Source organism: Poecile atricapillus, chromosome 1 (assembly GCF_030490865.1).
Source record: "Poecile atricapillus isolate bPoeAtr1 chromosome 1, bPoeAtr1.hap1, whole genome shotgun sequence".
Taxonomy (NCBI): domain Eukaryota; kingdom Metazoa; phylum Chordata; class Aves; order Passeriformes; family Paridae; genus Poecile; species Poecile atricapillus.
In genome coordinates, this window is record NC_081249.1 from 7,887,364 (window position 1) to 7,902,888 (window position 15,525).

Consider the following 15,525-nt stretch of genomic DNA (forward strand, 5'->3'; position numbering starts at 1 on the left):
CTGGGGTAAATATGGTGAAAACATGAAGAAAGACAGCTGAGGGGAAAGGTCCTCATTTTTCCTATACTGTAGGTAGTTATTTCAGGTTTGGAATAAGGGTTTCAGCTGATTCTTTTGTTATCCAAGTGTTGTGAGGGGAAAAAGGAGTTGTGTTGGGCAATTTCACAGAATTCATTTTATTGTAATTAATGTAAACTTTTAAGTCTTTATTTCAGTATTGAGAAATAAAGATTTAAACTCCCTCTGTAAAAGCTCTCCTTCCCTGCCCCATCACCAGTCCCCTCACTATGCACCACACTTCAGCTCCTTGATGGGACAATGGACATCACAGAAGAAGGTGGTCACTGTGTGGTTTTCCTGTTTCTTTCACTGCTCCCTGTTTCCCTAGTCAAATACTCTGATGAGGTTCCTCAATGGGCCACAGTCCCCACAGAGCTGTACCTGCTCCTGGGACTCCTCACCCCTACTCCATCCTCATTTTCTTCTGCCCCTGCTTTTCTGTGGATCAGTCTCCTCTTGTTTCTCTTTTTTTCTCCAGCATCTCCCCTGCTCTGGTGTCTCCTTTGCCCCTGCTTCTTCCATGCCAGCTCTGGCATCTCTCTTTCTCTGGCATCTCTTCTTGTTTAGTGGCTGCCACCTTTCTTAAATATGTTTTTGCAGAGGCACCATATGCTCCTCTCACTGGTTTGCTCTTGGGGCACCAGTGGGTCTGTGCTGGCTGTTTCAAAGCCAGCTGGAAATATCTGTGACCAGCACAGGGCAGACCCTCATCCCCCACACAGGTCACTCTGTAACCCCTTCTCCTGCCAAAACTTTATCATTATGCCCAATATGGCAAATCATTCCAATTCTATCTGTATTTAATGTATATTATACAGATCTCTGTGACCACATTATTTCTCTTGACTTTAAGTGCATCTATATATCTGGTGCTCAGCACCTTTCAGAGTTAAGCCCTGAGTGAAAATTATGAGGATTGTATCAATTCTGTCTAATAATTTATTTTGCATGTACACAAACTTAACATACTTTATTTTCTGGCAAAGAAACCTGGGAAGTATCCATAAATAAGAGGAAATAAATTAGAATATGTAAAACAGTTTAACACAAATGTGAGTATTTTTTGAGATTTGGGGAAGCATGGCTAATTTTCAACATTAATTTTTCACAATCCTTTAACTTCTGCATCTGTTCAGGAATTTCAAAGGCAGTGAGTATCACTGACATTTCTAATTTAAACAACAATAAGAAATTTATCAAATGAATATATGCGTTATTATACACACATGAAAGACCAGTTTATAAGATGGAACTCTGGGTTATTTGATCAAATCAGACTTGAATCTCTGTGTTGAACACAAGCCAAGTTTCTAGGTCCATGTGTAAACAAATACCTAAACTATTTCTTTGTGATGAGGTACCTGGACACCAGACATGTATTCAGCAAACCTTGTGACCTGCTCTCATCTCCAGTTGCTGAAAGTCTGTTTAGAAGTTCCAGTGATCCTCTCTGGTGTCCTCTTTTCTCCCAGACACTTGGATTAAGGTGCAGTCTGGGGCATGGCTGTACCTACTAGGGAAAATGAGTTTGAGACCTTAATGAAGGCAAAAAGTCATAAGCTATGTGTGTGCCCCACGTGCTCTTTATTTTATAGCTGTATATTTCAAAGCTTTTATCTTTTATTGTTCCAAGGTGGGTATAAAATGTTAGACCTGCAGAAGGGCATAAGCCACCACAAGGCACTTTAGGTGATTAAGTCTGATATTTACAGCCTCAGCCAGAAACTTACTGAAATGAGACAGTGTTACCACCATTGCTGCTCTTCAGTGCATCTCTCCTGCACATGGCACTGGTGTTCACTTCACCTTCCCTGTCTGTGTGGGCAGCCAGGGAACAGCAGGCACCACAGGCAGTCACCAAACCACTGTTCCCTCCCCTGGACATCACCCTTAGAAGAACCAACTTGATAGTGCCTTAACTCTTGAGTTACCTGACACTAGCTCAAAGCCTTATCTATGCCACTGAAAAGAGGAGTTCAGTGCCTTCCAGAATTCCTGAATATTATCACCTGAGCAGTCTGAATCCCCAAATCATTTACCTTAGAAAGATAATATAATATACATATAAGAATACCTGGGGGTTTTAAACTCCCATATTTTTAAACTCCTATGTCCCTGTTCATTGAAGAGGAGGTGGATTACCTTTAAAGGTGCTTTCCAACCCAGACCGTTCTATGAGTCTGTGATTTCATGTCTGCTGTGGTGGAGGCAGTTGCATGCAAAGCTAGCACAGCTCTATTGTCCCAAAATAGCCCTATCCATGCTGTTACTTATTTTAGAACACATATGGCCTCTCTTTCTTTAGCATCTCATCATCTCACAGTCCCTGTGAGACTTCTTTGCTATTGTCTCCCATTTTGCACATGGGAGATTGAAACACAAAGATGGGGTGACTTAAAATAGTGCAAGGCACTTTGCATTCCCAAGGAAAAGTTCTGCAGATAATACAAATACTGCTCTCATGCCCGTGGTAGGGTAAGGAATGGATCCTGGCCTTCCCGAGTCTGAACTTGCTGCTGATCTGCTTGACCACACTTTTTTGTGACAAGCCATTCTTTCATTTCAAACATACATTATGGCTAGCTAGCAGACACTTTCTGAGTGATTTTCATCTGTAGGAACAAAATCAGCTTTAACAGATGCATTGCGGGAAAAGCATCCTAGCTGCTTTTCTGGTTAATTGCAGTGTGGAGAATAATAGACCCTTCCTGACTAAGAAGTAATAGGGAAATCATTCCTCCCCTACTCCACATACATTTGCAGATGAATCCATATAAACATTTTAACTCCAGATGAAAATCCTTGATCCCATCTTGGGCCTCCCATCCTCAGCCTTGCAGTGGAGTGTCAGCTCCAAAAATGGTGTTCTGCCTTAGGCAATCTGACTTGGGGAGCTATGGACCTAATGAAGCACAGGACCAGCCAGAATTTTTGACCTCTGCTTCCCCTTACTTCGAGGTCCAAGGGGCCCCTGAGCTTTTGCAGAGCTCTCTGCCCCCGTGTCCCATTCCTTTCCTAGCAGGACAGCTGCAGAGCTCTCTGTGGAGCAGGATCCCTGTGCAGACTAATTTTCCTGTTAGCTTGCTATGAGGAAAGTGCAGCTCTGGTTGGCAAGTGCTGGCCAAGGGCCTGGTGCTCCAATTCCATCCCTCTGTGCACCAGGGACCTGGACTGCAGCCACGTTCTCACATTCCCCAGGCAAGGGAGGGCTACTGGCCTGGGAGAAAAAACTGGCCACAGACCTGGCTTTCGATGTCTTTTCTATGAGAGATCTCTTGTGGCCAGGTCAGTCTCAGTCTGGATTAAAAATAAGACCTAGGAAGCACAAACTTATTCATTTACAAACAGTCTAAAATAGAATCCTCTGGATATGTGTAGCACTCCCATCTCTGTATCAGAAAGCACTTTGTAAAGCATTGAGTTAATTAAGCTTAAGAAACACTCCAGGGATACAGAAGTATTATTACCCATATTTTACAGATGAGGAAATGGAGACAGTAAGAGGATAAAGGACTGGTGTGTGAACACAGGCTGAGTCACTTGTAAACTCAGAAATTAAACTTGAATTCAAGTTTTTATATCCTTTCCCTCTTGCAACTAGAATTGGCTAGAAAATGGCAATTTTCATCAGTGGAAACATATACTACTTTGTATTATAAATAAATTAAGTCAGAACATTTTATAGACTGGAATATACCTAAAATCTTCTGTTACGTTCTCCACGAATATCATTCAGTTCTTTCGTCTCTTTAAATCTGAAGTGCATATTCTTGTCTGGGTGGTGAGAAGAGAGTTAAGGTACAACTTCCCCTGCTTCTAAATAAGAGCATCATCTTCCTCATAATAGGAACAAACCAGATAAAAGTTTATATAGGTCCAGAAAATTCAATTAACACCTGTCAGTGCTGAATATAAGAAAAATGGATGCTTACTTCCTCTTATACCTTCGATTTCTAACTTGCTTCCTTCCCAAGAGGTACCTTCGCCTAATGACTTTACTTGCTTATGTTTCAAGAATTACACTAAGCTCTTTTTGGCTTGCTTATCATTGCTCATAGTAAAAATCCCCAGGGGCATATTAATTAAAGCTAGAAAATAGAAAATAAATTTCCAGTTATCCCAGTTGGTAGGTTCTGGAAAAGTGTCCTTGTAAGAATGGTGGTGGTAAACAATTTTGCTTTTTATTAGACTATGCTTGATAATTTTATGAAAGACATTTTGTGATGTAGTTTCTATGATAAAGAACCTCAAATTCAATGACCCATGAGATCTTTTCTACTCCAATGATATTAACAGAAAATGCTGTTGGTAAAGCAGGACTTAGGATAGGAGTGAACTAATTTTCTCAGATCAGAGTTTTTTCAGGTGTCTTGAGGTGTGGTGGTGAGCAGCTGCTCTTGTCTGTAAAGAAGATAGATATATCTAAACTGTGGGAACCAAGGACAAGTCCTGAATTCTGGCTCTGAATTTCCTGGCACTGCCTTGACTATGTCTGGAGGGCAGAAATGGAAGCTCCCCTCGCTCCCTGAGCCCTGCATGAGCCCTGGCTTCCATGAGCAGTGGGGCTGGGACTCATTCATGCTGTCTCCAAGAGGTCCCTTGGGAGCAGCTGTGGAATCACAGTGTGCTGGTTTGCTGCATGAGGAATAAGAAAATACCATTTTTGCACAGTCTCTGCTTCTGTACTGCTTCTACACTTGAAGAGTTCTCTGTTTTTTGAAACCCATACAGAACACCCGTCAGATTTACACTCAAGGCATGAGCAATGTATGCGTTGGGGAAGTTATGTTCAGTGTCCAAAAGCAAAACTTAATGTTAAGGAGAACAGGGTAAGGATCAATGACATATGAATTTTTAAAAATTATTACTGCCTTAGAGATCTCCCTTTTCATTTTGCTAATTAATAATAAATGTCCTTCTGCTAATGTGTATATAGAAATAAACCACATATCAAAATAAAGATTAGGAGATTTTTACCTATTCTAACAGAACATTATGTTATGTTTTAACAAAAGTGCTGAAAGTATTAATTTCAGCTAAAAACACATTAGTCTTCTCACCTTTATTAGCTTTGTTCATTTGACTTAGCCTGATGTTGGAATAAAGTTGGTCCATGCAAGTAACATCATTCTATAATCAGACTTTTACTGTTTAAAACTAAGTTCGATTAAATGTTGGAAAAAAGCTTTTTAGTGTCATCTTTAACTGTGGAAGTATATAATTCGTGTTGAACTAGATATCTCAATTAGAAGAGAAAGTGTTGCCAAATGAGTTGGATTGTGGGCTAGACCAACCTGTAAAATGTGGATTTGAATCCAGATTTTAAATGCTAGAAAGTGTCACATTCCTGTCTTCATACAAAATCTATTAATTTGTGGCTCTTAGAGGAAAAAAAAAAAATGCTGCTTATTGTGAAAGCTATCAGAGTCTGACCCAAGTGGTCAGGCTTCAGAATTTGATCCAACATGTTAGAAAAATAGGTTCTGTGCAAAATGCAACGCCAGGTTTAAATGTACCAAAGGCTTGAAAGTTTTTGTGTAATGTTTGGGGTTTGAATCTAACCCTATGGGTCCATTAGTAAATGGCTTAACTTTACAGTTTCAGGACCATCTGTGTTGTGGTGAAGGGTAGCTAAAGGCAAAAAATGACCTGTATTAATCTAAGGTTCAAAGCCTGAAATCCACAAGTAGGGGAGAGGAAAGATGTCGTTTTCTCCATGGTAACATGGATGCATACGCACCTTTTCATCTGTGAAACAGAGAATGGCTTTAAGTGCTTTGGAGAATCCTCCCTACTTTGGGAACGTCAGGGCTTTCTTTTTGGAACAGTGGGCACAGATCCATTGATTGAACCATCTTCCACCATTCTCATTGTTAACCCTTCATAGCTTTGATTCATGTTGGGGGTGTAGAAGCATTTCTCTCTGAGTCACTTGACACTTTTTTCCCAGCTGGCAGCTTATGTAGCTGAATGCTCCAAAAGTAAATATGATTTCTCTAGCTATCTGACCTTTCTCTGAGCGAGATCACAGGAGGGACCATGCTGTTACTCTGCATGCTGAAGCTCAGTGAAATATCCTTTTATCAAATGATGAGGACAGGATCATCAACACTTCATTTTATTTTGCAAATAATTTTGTCTCTTCTGTGCGACTTTCTCTGAAACTAAACCAATTGTTGATGTTCAACTTGGCAACTTGCACATGGAAAACAATAGAGACTTATTGGTAAATTTGGATGAAAAGTTTGTGTTATATATACTGTGTAGTGAAACAAACATCACAGTTCTTTATGTACTCTGTTTTCTTTTGTTCTGTAAGGTCTTGAGCCCCAGAACTGCATGATAAAGAAACCCAGTAGTTTGTGAGCACAATGTGTTTATTTACACTGGGTAAATGTGTTGGTGCTTTTGCTGTTACTTGTAGTTAGTTTGTGTTTCTGTAAACCAATGCATCTGTAAATATAGCAGCTCACCTACATCAGGCAGACTGGCAAGAGCAAGATCTTCCATCCAGGGTATCTGATGGCTTTTTTGCTCAAATAACACTGCAGTCTACTGGAATGTAAGCTTGGCTGGCATTCGTGCTCGTTCCCAGCAGAGGAGATGCTATCACAAGCGTTGTTTCCAGCAGCATTAGTTGGCAATGCTGCCTTGTAATCTCCTCCCTGCGGTTCAGGCTCCCTTTCATTAAGCCCCACCAGGTACCTTCTTGAAAATCCCATTTGTGCTACTCTTGATTCCTTATTTTCAATGAGCTGGAGTGAAGCTGCTGGCCAAGGGGAAGCCTGTGCTCCTGGAGTCAGGGGTCCAGAGACCAAACATCCCAGCAGTGCCATCGAGTAATGACAAGAGGCTTGGCATGGATGCTGCTTTGGATTATTCCTCATTTATGCCAAATCCATTCCAAGAGATAGCTGGCTACCCCACCACACTCTGAGAGCCAGCCACTAGGAGAGTGGTTTCAATAAAACCACACCATCTCTTTTGAAAGGAATATTGCAGTTCATTGGTTTTTTGGTTTGCGAATTCAGCTGTTACTTCTGGATCCTCTGCCTTCAAAGAGCTATGGGAGATAGGATGGTACATCACACATATAGAGGCAAAAAAAAGGGGGCATTCATATTCTTCAGCTGTAAGTCTTTTAATAAACCACCATCACGTGTTTTCATATTACTTTGACGGTTTTGTCCTATTTTCTGCTTCTTATGCATGTAGCTACGTGCCAAAGACCCAGAAAAAATACTTCATTTATATCAAATCTGATCCTCCCATGTGCTGAATACTTATTAGCTCACAGGCATTTTTCCAATATCACCAAAAGAGATTAATGTAGGAACATTAGTCTGAGCAACTATCAACGTAATATCTGAGGTCCTAATAATGAAGACATTACAGGTGAAGCAGGTAGTAATTTTTTCACTTAAACTCACCTGACACTTCCCATTATAATTTTTTTTTTTTTTAGACCTTTTACCAAACTTTAATTGTTGGAGTTGTGATTTTCTATTCCACATAACCTAAGTTGATTCTAATTTTTTTTTTTTTTCGTGAGAGGGAGACAGAGATGATGAGGTTTCATATAAGATAGCAATTTCTCAAAATCAGGCTGGCTGATTTTGAGAAAAAAACTTTCTTTTTTTTTTGTCAAATAAAAACTTTAGCAGGAACCTGGTGTTAAATTGAGAAGGTGCTTCCCATGGCAAGTTGGACTTTTTTTATTTTGCTGTAACAAAGAGTCACATTTGGGCAACCTAAAAGCATATAAATATTTGTATTTTGGATCTAGGTGTTCTGGAATGTAAAAGAACATACAAAGTTGAATTTTTAATGTAAAATATTCAGTGAGATTGCTTTACTTTTTCTATGGCTGGGTTAAATAAAATGCTTTTTCTGCTTTCTGGAAACTTCTGGCTTCCTGGCCCTCCAGTGTCTAGAAGATGAAATAGATAAGAATGACGGGAGAATTTAAAGTATGGAGGTGTCAAATTTTTAACTTCTATAAAGATCAATACTTGAAATCAGTGTTTCAATATATACCGCACCAAATTAGTGGTAGATCTGAAGAAAATAATCCCAAAGAAGGTATTATGATGAATTACAGTTTATCAAATACCTGGGAAGAAAATGTTCAGGACACCCAGCACTGACTGATCAACTAGAAAGATGACTGCAGCTGAGTCATCTTTCATAACTGGAGAGAAAGGAAAAGGGAAGAGCAGCGGTCATTAAAAGTCTTTACACTTTAGTTCCTTCCTTTTCAAATACAAATAAAACCCTAGGTTGCATCAGGCTTGCCTTTGTCCCATCTGTCCTCACAGTAAAGAGGATTTTGTGGCATTCCTCTTGGGCACTGTAGCCAAAAAGATATTTATTCCTGAATATATGCTGTTTCACTGCTTCTTCTACTGCTTTCTATCAGCTGGCAATCACATTTCCAAAATAAAGCTCAGTGCCTTTACCTGCCACAGGTGGGACTGTTCCTTCACCATGAGAGAAGCTCCTGCCAGAGGCCGAGAGCTGCTTCTTTAGCTGCTGCCCAACATGTTCCATGTGCAACACGCTGGAGTTCATGCATGGCCATCCAGCTGAAATCTGCCTAATGACTCAATCTGTGCCTGGACATTTCTGGCAGAGATGAAAAACCATCTTTGCAAATGTGCTGTATGAGTTTGTTTACTTGGCACAGCACAGGGCCACAGAGAGACACCTCTCACTAAAGGACACAAAATGATTCACACTACTACCTTCAGTATTAGAACAAAAACTTGTGACTTTATTTTCTGACTCCAGTATTTTTAGATTCTTGACAATGATCAGGGATTGGATAATTAAGTTACCACCTTCCCAAGCACACTGGCCATGCCAAAACCATCAAATCCATTAAAAATCATTTCTCAGAAGGAATGTGATGAACAACTCATGTTTACCGGACTCTCATGGGAAAGCAACCAAAACTATGAAAACATTATCAGAAGGCTTATTTTTCAGGGGGACAGACACCCACAGTGGTTTCCAGTGGGGCTGGTTGGACCAGATGGAGCTTTGCAGTAGTGCAGCTCTGCTGCCCCTTCTCCCTCAGCACGCTGGTGCCTGGATTAGCAGGAAAAGGAGCTTTAAAGGACTCATGAGCTCCTGCAGAGCTGGGGAGTGCAAGGGGTACCGCTTCCTGCCAAGAGTGTGGTTCCCTCCTGGCAGGCTTGACCCGTTGGGGAAGAGTGAAAATGCTGTCTGCCAAAGTCCTGTGCAGGGAGAGGCACTTTTTGTTCCTGCTGAGCATTCCAGGAGAGCCCATAGGATAGAAGTGATGGAGGCAGGGAGAGCTGGGTATCCCTGGGGAGCCATGTAGGTGTCAGTGCCTCCACTGGCCACCTCCTCCTTGGCTGGCAGGTTTGCCAGTCCCTTACTGGAATCTGGAAGCATGACAGACTGGGTTTCACACGGATGGAGAGCAGCCTAAGTGTGATTTCGGCACCGGGCCACTCCTTAGCACAGACAGGCATTGCAGTGGAGTGGGCTGCAAGATAATCTGCCCATTAATCTCCTGCACGCTCTCACTGTGCTGTCTGACGTCTGGGGAAACTAGTAGACAAGATCCCCACTTCACATGGAGTTTACTCTCTTTTATTGTGGGAAAGACTCACTTTTCTGGCAATCAAATGCAGTCTGACATTTTCGCTTCCTCTTTTACTGATTTATTTGCAAGAAAAGATCATTCTGGCTTTCAGAGCTGAAGGATACAGCATCAGAGAAAGTTTGAGTTACACTCTCCCTGTTTTTGCAGCCTAAAAGTTAAAAGTGAGCTATAGGCTTTTTAAATAAAACAGATGCTGCTGTAAGGTTAAAAGCAGAAGCTGATTTAGAGGGTTGCTTCCTCAGATAATTAACTGCTCCTCTGCAGATGTCTGTCTCTAGAACCTGAAGCTGGGACTCTCTGAAATCACACGCATTGGAAACTAGGAGAGGTAAAAGTAATGCTTCTTTGGATTCCATAATCACAAATGATGTTTTCAGCGCATTGTGGCTTTTTGTTTTCAGTGTTTTTAAAACTGATTTGTTCATAATATTTTGTATCTCTTAAGCTATTACCCCTCCTTTAATTGCCCACGCATTGCTCTCCTGAAAACAAGAGAATGTAAAAGTCAGCGCTGTGCTATGTAGAGAAGTGTTAACCGAGTGTTAATGAGCTGCCACATCGGCTCCAAGCCATCTCTGGAAGCCAGCACAGTAAAACAGAATTTAAAGGCTATCAAATCCGTTTCATGGCTGCGAGTCCTGAGCATGTTTTCGTGTTTTGCAGGGAAGTGGATGTCCTTGTTATCTAGATGCCAGTTAAATGCTGCCAGCTTGATGTGTGCATGGGAGAAGCTGCTTTTCTGTGCCTGGAGCGATTCTGTTACTGAGCACACCTCAGCTAGGCGCTGCTCCTCACCTGCACCACATCTGCAAACTGAAGAATAGTAAAAGCTTTTGTTTCAAGAGCAGGCAGCGGGAAGTGCAGAGACCACTGGGTGCTTGATGTGAAGCAGCTACAGAACACAAGGAGAGAATGGCTGGCATGTGGTGGTGGCTAACAGCCTTCAAACGCATCTAAAAAACTCTTTTGTCTCAGTGTGGAAGAAACGTCTCTTCAACTAAAAGTGAGCCATGGAAATTCTGGAAACGATGATAGTGGAATTACAAAGAAGCCCCATTTACAAGAAGTGTCCCCTGCACATTTATGCTACTGGCAGCCCTGTTCACAACACGGCCATTCTGCAAAGCACTGCGGAAGGCAACCATATTCTCGTGAATATCTTCTCTCTTCACTTTTTTATTAAACCGGGAGAAGTGATAGTAGTAACTTCACCAGACAGTAGAAAAATAATGTAGGGAAAGGAAGTAATAGAAAGGAAGGACAAACAAATTGTTGTTCCTGGAAGAAGGAATTAGGTAGTCATTGAGGAGGACGGCGGTAATTGTCCTTGAATCTCTTTCCAGTACCTGCTCTTCCTTTCTTTACAGTGCTTACCTAAAATGTTGATAAACATGCTTGAAGGACCTACACAGGGTGAAAATCTTCCTCTCTCACTGCATGAGTTAAAAAAAAAAAATTAAGAACTCCTCTCCCTGAGGAAGAATTCATCTTCTTTGAGGAAAACTAACCAAAATACATACACTTGGTGAAACTGATGTACAGAGCTGTCAAATCTCAGTTTTGCTGTGGGCATAATAACATCATGGCACTCAGTGAGCTGTGGGTCACATATTCAGTCTGCTAGCACCATATCCATTCAGGTAAGGGAGGGTCACATGAAGGTGTCTGAGTAAGCTGAGTATCTGCCAGCTCGTGTTGAGAATTGGTGCTGTCTTGCTGAGAGGTGAAGAGTATTTGCTTGGACTCAGCTCCATGAAAATACAACCATGTTGGTTCTCTCTCTTACAATACATGTTACCTATTCATCACAGCACCTCAGGTTTTCAGCATCCTGGAGTTTGATGTCCAGTGCTCAGTTTAATAGGACTCTTCAGGTGCCATGGGAAGCTGAGGGAATTTGTGTTTGGAAGTTGGAAGGATCAAGACCTGAGCTGTATCATGTGTGAACTGACTTCTCCAATCCACCCTGAGTGAGCAGACGTGGAATGTCTGCCTTGGCTCCATACTCTCTGAGTAGCCTTTCTGGCTCTGTGCCTAATTTAGTTGGCAAATTTTGTTTAAGACACAATTTGCCTCTTAGCATGCTTTTGCTGCTACATTGCTAGCAGGAATACTATTGCACAATTTTACCTGCCTTGTGTGAAGTATTTAAACACAAATGTGTCTGACATTGAATATTGAAGCTTAACTTTGGTGCCCAATCAGGCCTTGTTATTAAGCTTGTTGTGTCGGGTTTTGGTTTTGGTTTTTTTTTACTTTCTTGCTGTATATCCATCAAGAAAATTATTTAGGTTCAAACACTTCCAAGTAAAGGGAGGTTTGAAAAAAGGGTTGCAAAATCTGAGATGTAAAATCCTAGATAAATACAATTACTGAAATTCATCTTTTCCATTGGGAATGGATATGGTGCTCTACCAGTCTGGGTTGAGAAAACAACACCCATTATGAAGTCTTTCCAGAAAATGAAGGATTAATCTTCCTTTCCCCTTTTAAGGAAAAAAATAATTCCACCCTGAAGAACCAGTCGTTAATTCTGTGTCAATCAGAAATTTCCTACAGAAAACAATGACTGGAGATTGCTTGTACACACACTAAAGAAATTGGGATCATCTGGAGCACAGTAAATGAAAAATATTTATCTGCCTTTTGGCCCTTTGGGCTATGATTTTTCCTTACCATCAAACTATAATTCTCAAATGATTTAAGAACATAAAGCAGTCAAGAGTATGATTCAGGAATATAGGATAGTGAATAGGATTCAGTACCCCTATGTACCTTACTGAAAACAGCTGGTTTGATTTCAAGGAATGGTTTTATACCTGTGCATGGACACAGTACTGAATTAGGGCCTCAGGCTCATTTACATAGGACATTCAACTTAATTAGTCCAAATTCACTTAAATTAGAAATTGAAAAACGGATTAAGCTCAATACAAAGCTGAATTAAGACTACTTTAATTTTGAAAAGTCTTTACAGGGTTAAACACACTTCAACTAATCTGCTTTAAATTAAGCTCTTAGTTAATTTGGATTAATTTTCTTGAATATCTTTGTGAATACCAGCTCAGAGTTAGGATCCAGTCCTGCAAATACTCAGAGAAATACCTCATATTATAGGAATTACTGCAATAATAGAAGTTAAGAATGTGCATAATGTTAGGTATGCAGCAAGGTCAACAAAAGCCTAAAGGGCTTGTCTGGAATCAGCAAAGAATATATAGTCAGATTGCTTGTTTCTTAACTGCTTGAACACATGTACAAATACTTGGGCTCACAGTCTGTTTGGTATCATCTCCAGTCTCACTGTAAATGGATCTGGAAAGCTACACTGGAGTATTTGCTGCATGTTAATTTTGTATTGCCTTCTGATACTCTGATGTTTGTGATAACAGAACATTTCATCTACACATCTTTACTAGTGACGAGTTTAAGTAATTTTAGAAGGAAACAGCCAACCTTTTGACCATATTCGTGATGTGATTGATGTATTCTTGGCCTGTTTGCTGTGTTGGATGGAAAGGATGATGTCTGCCTCCATTCAAGTCAAATACAAAGTGTTTCTATTGAAACTGTTGCAACAGAAGGATTCCCATGAATAATTTTTGGTCCAGAGTTTATCGGTAAGGAGTTGATGTCAAAGAATTTGTTGCTAGTTAGTTTTGCTTTGAACTTTAACATCATGCTTTCGTGTTTAGGCTTAAAAGGAATATAAGTTCTACAGTCAAGTGTGCTAGGCAAAAAATTCTTTCTTATTTCCAGCAGGTGACAGAGGAGTCCAGTAAACTGATGTTTTTCTAGAGCAGGGGGAAGCTTCTCTTCCCTCTTCCTCCTGAAGGAACAGTAGGGAGTAAGAGGACTCATCCTCTGCAGCCAGCTGAAGACCCCCCTTGCCTTGAAAGTGAAGAACATGTACCTGTTCTCAGAAGTGCATCTCGCTGGCTCTCAGATTTGGCTTGCCAATGTTGTCCCCAGGTTCCTCACATATGCTGAGAAAGTGGGAAGCTCACAGTGATGTTTAGGAATTAATTTTACCTGGTCTTCAGGTGACAGAGCTGCTGCACTAACCTCAAGGCTAGAGAGTTTCCCATCCTGTGCTTTGGCTGCTCTTTGTGGCAAAGCGCATTCCAGGATATGATATTCTAAATAGTATATACTATGAATTAGGGCCTCAGGCACATGGACTTAGGACATTCAACTTAATTAGTCCAAATTCACTTAAATTGGAAACTGAAAAATGGATTAGCTTTATACAAAGCTGGGAAGGATGGGAAAGCATGCCGTGCTCCTGGCTGAGCTTGAGGGCACCTTCGAGAGTGACTCCTCCCAGGGAGGCAAGTGGAACATGCCAGCCCTTGCAGACTGGTGGTTCCCTGCAGGTCCTGGCAGGGATGCTGTTACAGTTTGCAGGCAGTGTTACAGGTTTTAGGTTGTCCTCACAGTGAAAAGGGTAGAAGCACAATTAAAAGCTAAATGGAGATGCCAGAGCTCAGTTGCATAGGAATGATTTTCACAGCTATGGGACTGCAGAATGTATATATATAAAACACTCATTCTAGTGAAATTGTAGCTGGCTTTGTATCAGAAATTGTATCGGTTAAGCTGTCTGGAGTATTTAAAGTCCTGTTCTGGCTGACAAATGCAGTGCAATGCTGGCTCCCCAGCCCTTGATGCACTTGATGAGCATCTCCTGTACAGGAGGGGCTCATTCTGGATCCTGCCATCTCTTTTGGTTATTTGAGCAGTTCTTTGCTTTTCTGCCTGCAGTTTTAGTGAGTTTGCCATGGTATGGACAATACACAGGGCATGTGCAGAGAAACCTGCACAGGGCAGCCAGGAGCAAAGAGAATAGGAGAGAAGGAAAAGTCACCACCATCTGTTTGAGGTGAAAGAGAGGAGGATCTGTGGTACCTCGCTGCCTAGCGAGAGATGAGATTTGGCTCTGGTTGGTGGTTGTGTGGCTGCCAATGCTTCACCAACTGTTATGGGAAGGATCTTTCCTCTGCTCTGGCAATGAAGAAACCTGCTCCTGATTCCGTGAAGTTCAGTATTTTCTCTCTAGGATGAGGAAGGAATGAGGAGAGCAGAAAGCAGTTGCAGTGTTAGTATTGCAGTAGCAGTTAGTATGGCCTAACTCTTGAGTATCAGCATCACCAGCATTTCCTTCTGTAACCACTCACAGCTGTAGAAGCAAACAACCCTAAAAATTACTTCTAATACCTGACAGATCACAGACCTACCCAAATATGCACAGGGTCCATAATAATTTTATAGGAAGATATTGGCACGAAAAGTACTATGGGATGTTTCAATTTATGCTATCATGACAGAAAACATATATTTGTAAATGTAGTTCTGCTGCAGACTGATAAACAGCATGTGTTGTTTCCAAGTGAAGGTTTTCAGGGTAGGCAACAAAATCTGAAGCTCTTCTTTGAGAGTCTATATTGATAAGCCACTTAGTGCTGAAAAAATATGGAGTGATATCCCACTTACAAGTGATAGTAAGGAGATTATAATGTTTCTGAATTTCTAGAGCCTACCAAATTCCCACCCCACAACCTTGTAGGCCATATGTATTTAACTTGGCTTACTTAAATGGAATTACAGAAGCCTACAATTTGCTACATTACTTCCTTTATAAAACCTGAAATGCTCACACAATTTTTTTTCTTTGCTCTCTAAGTGAGAAACAGTTTTACTCTTGTGGATTTTGAAGGCTTTTTATGAAATTGATGATATAGGAGAAAAGATTATTTTTATAAAGCCAGGGTCCCTTGTGTTGCTCTGGTTTTGATTAGTGTGTGAGCTTTGAGACAGACTTCATGGTGAGT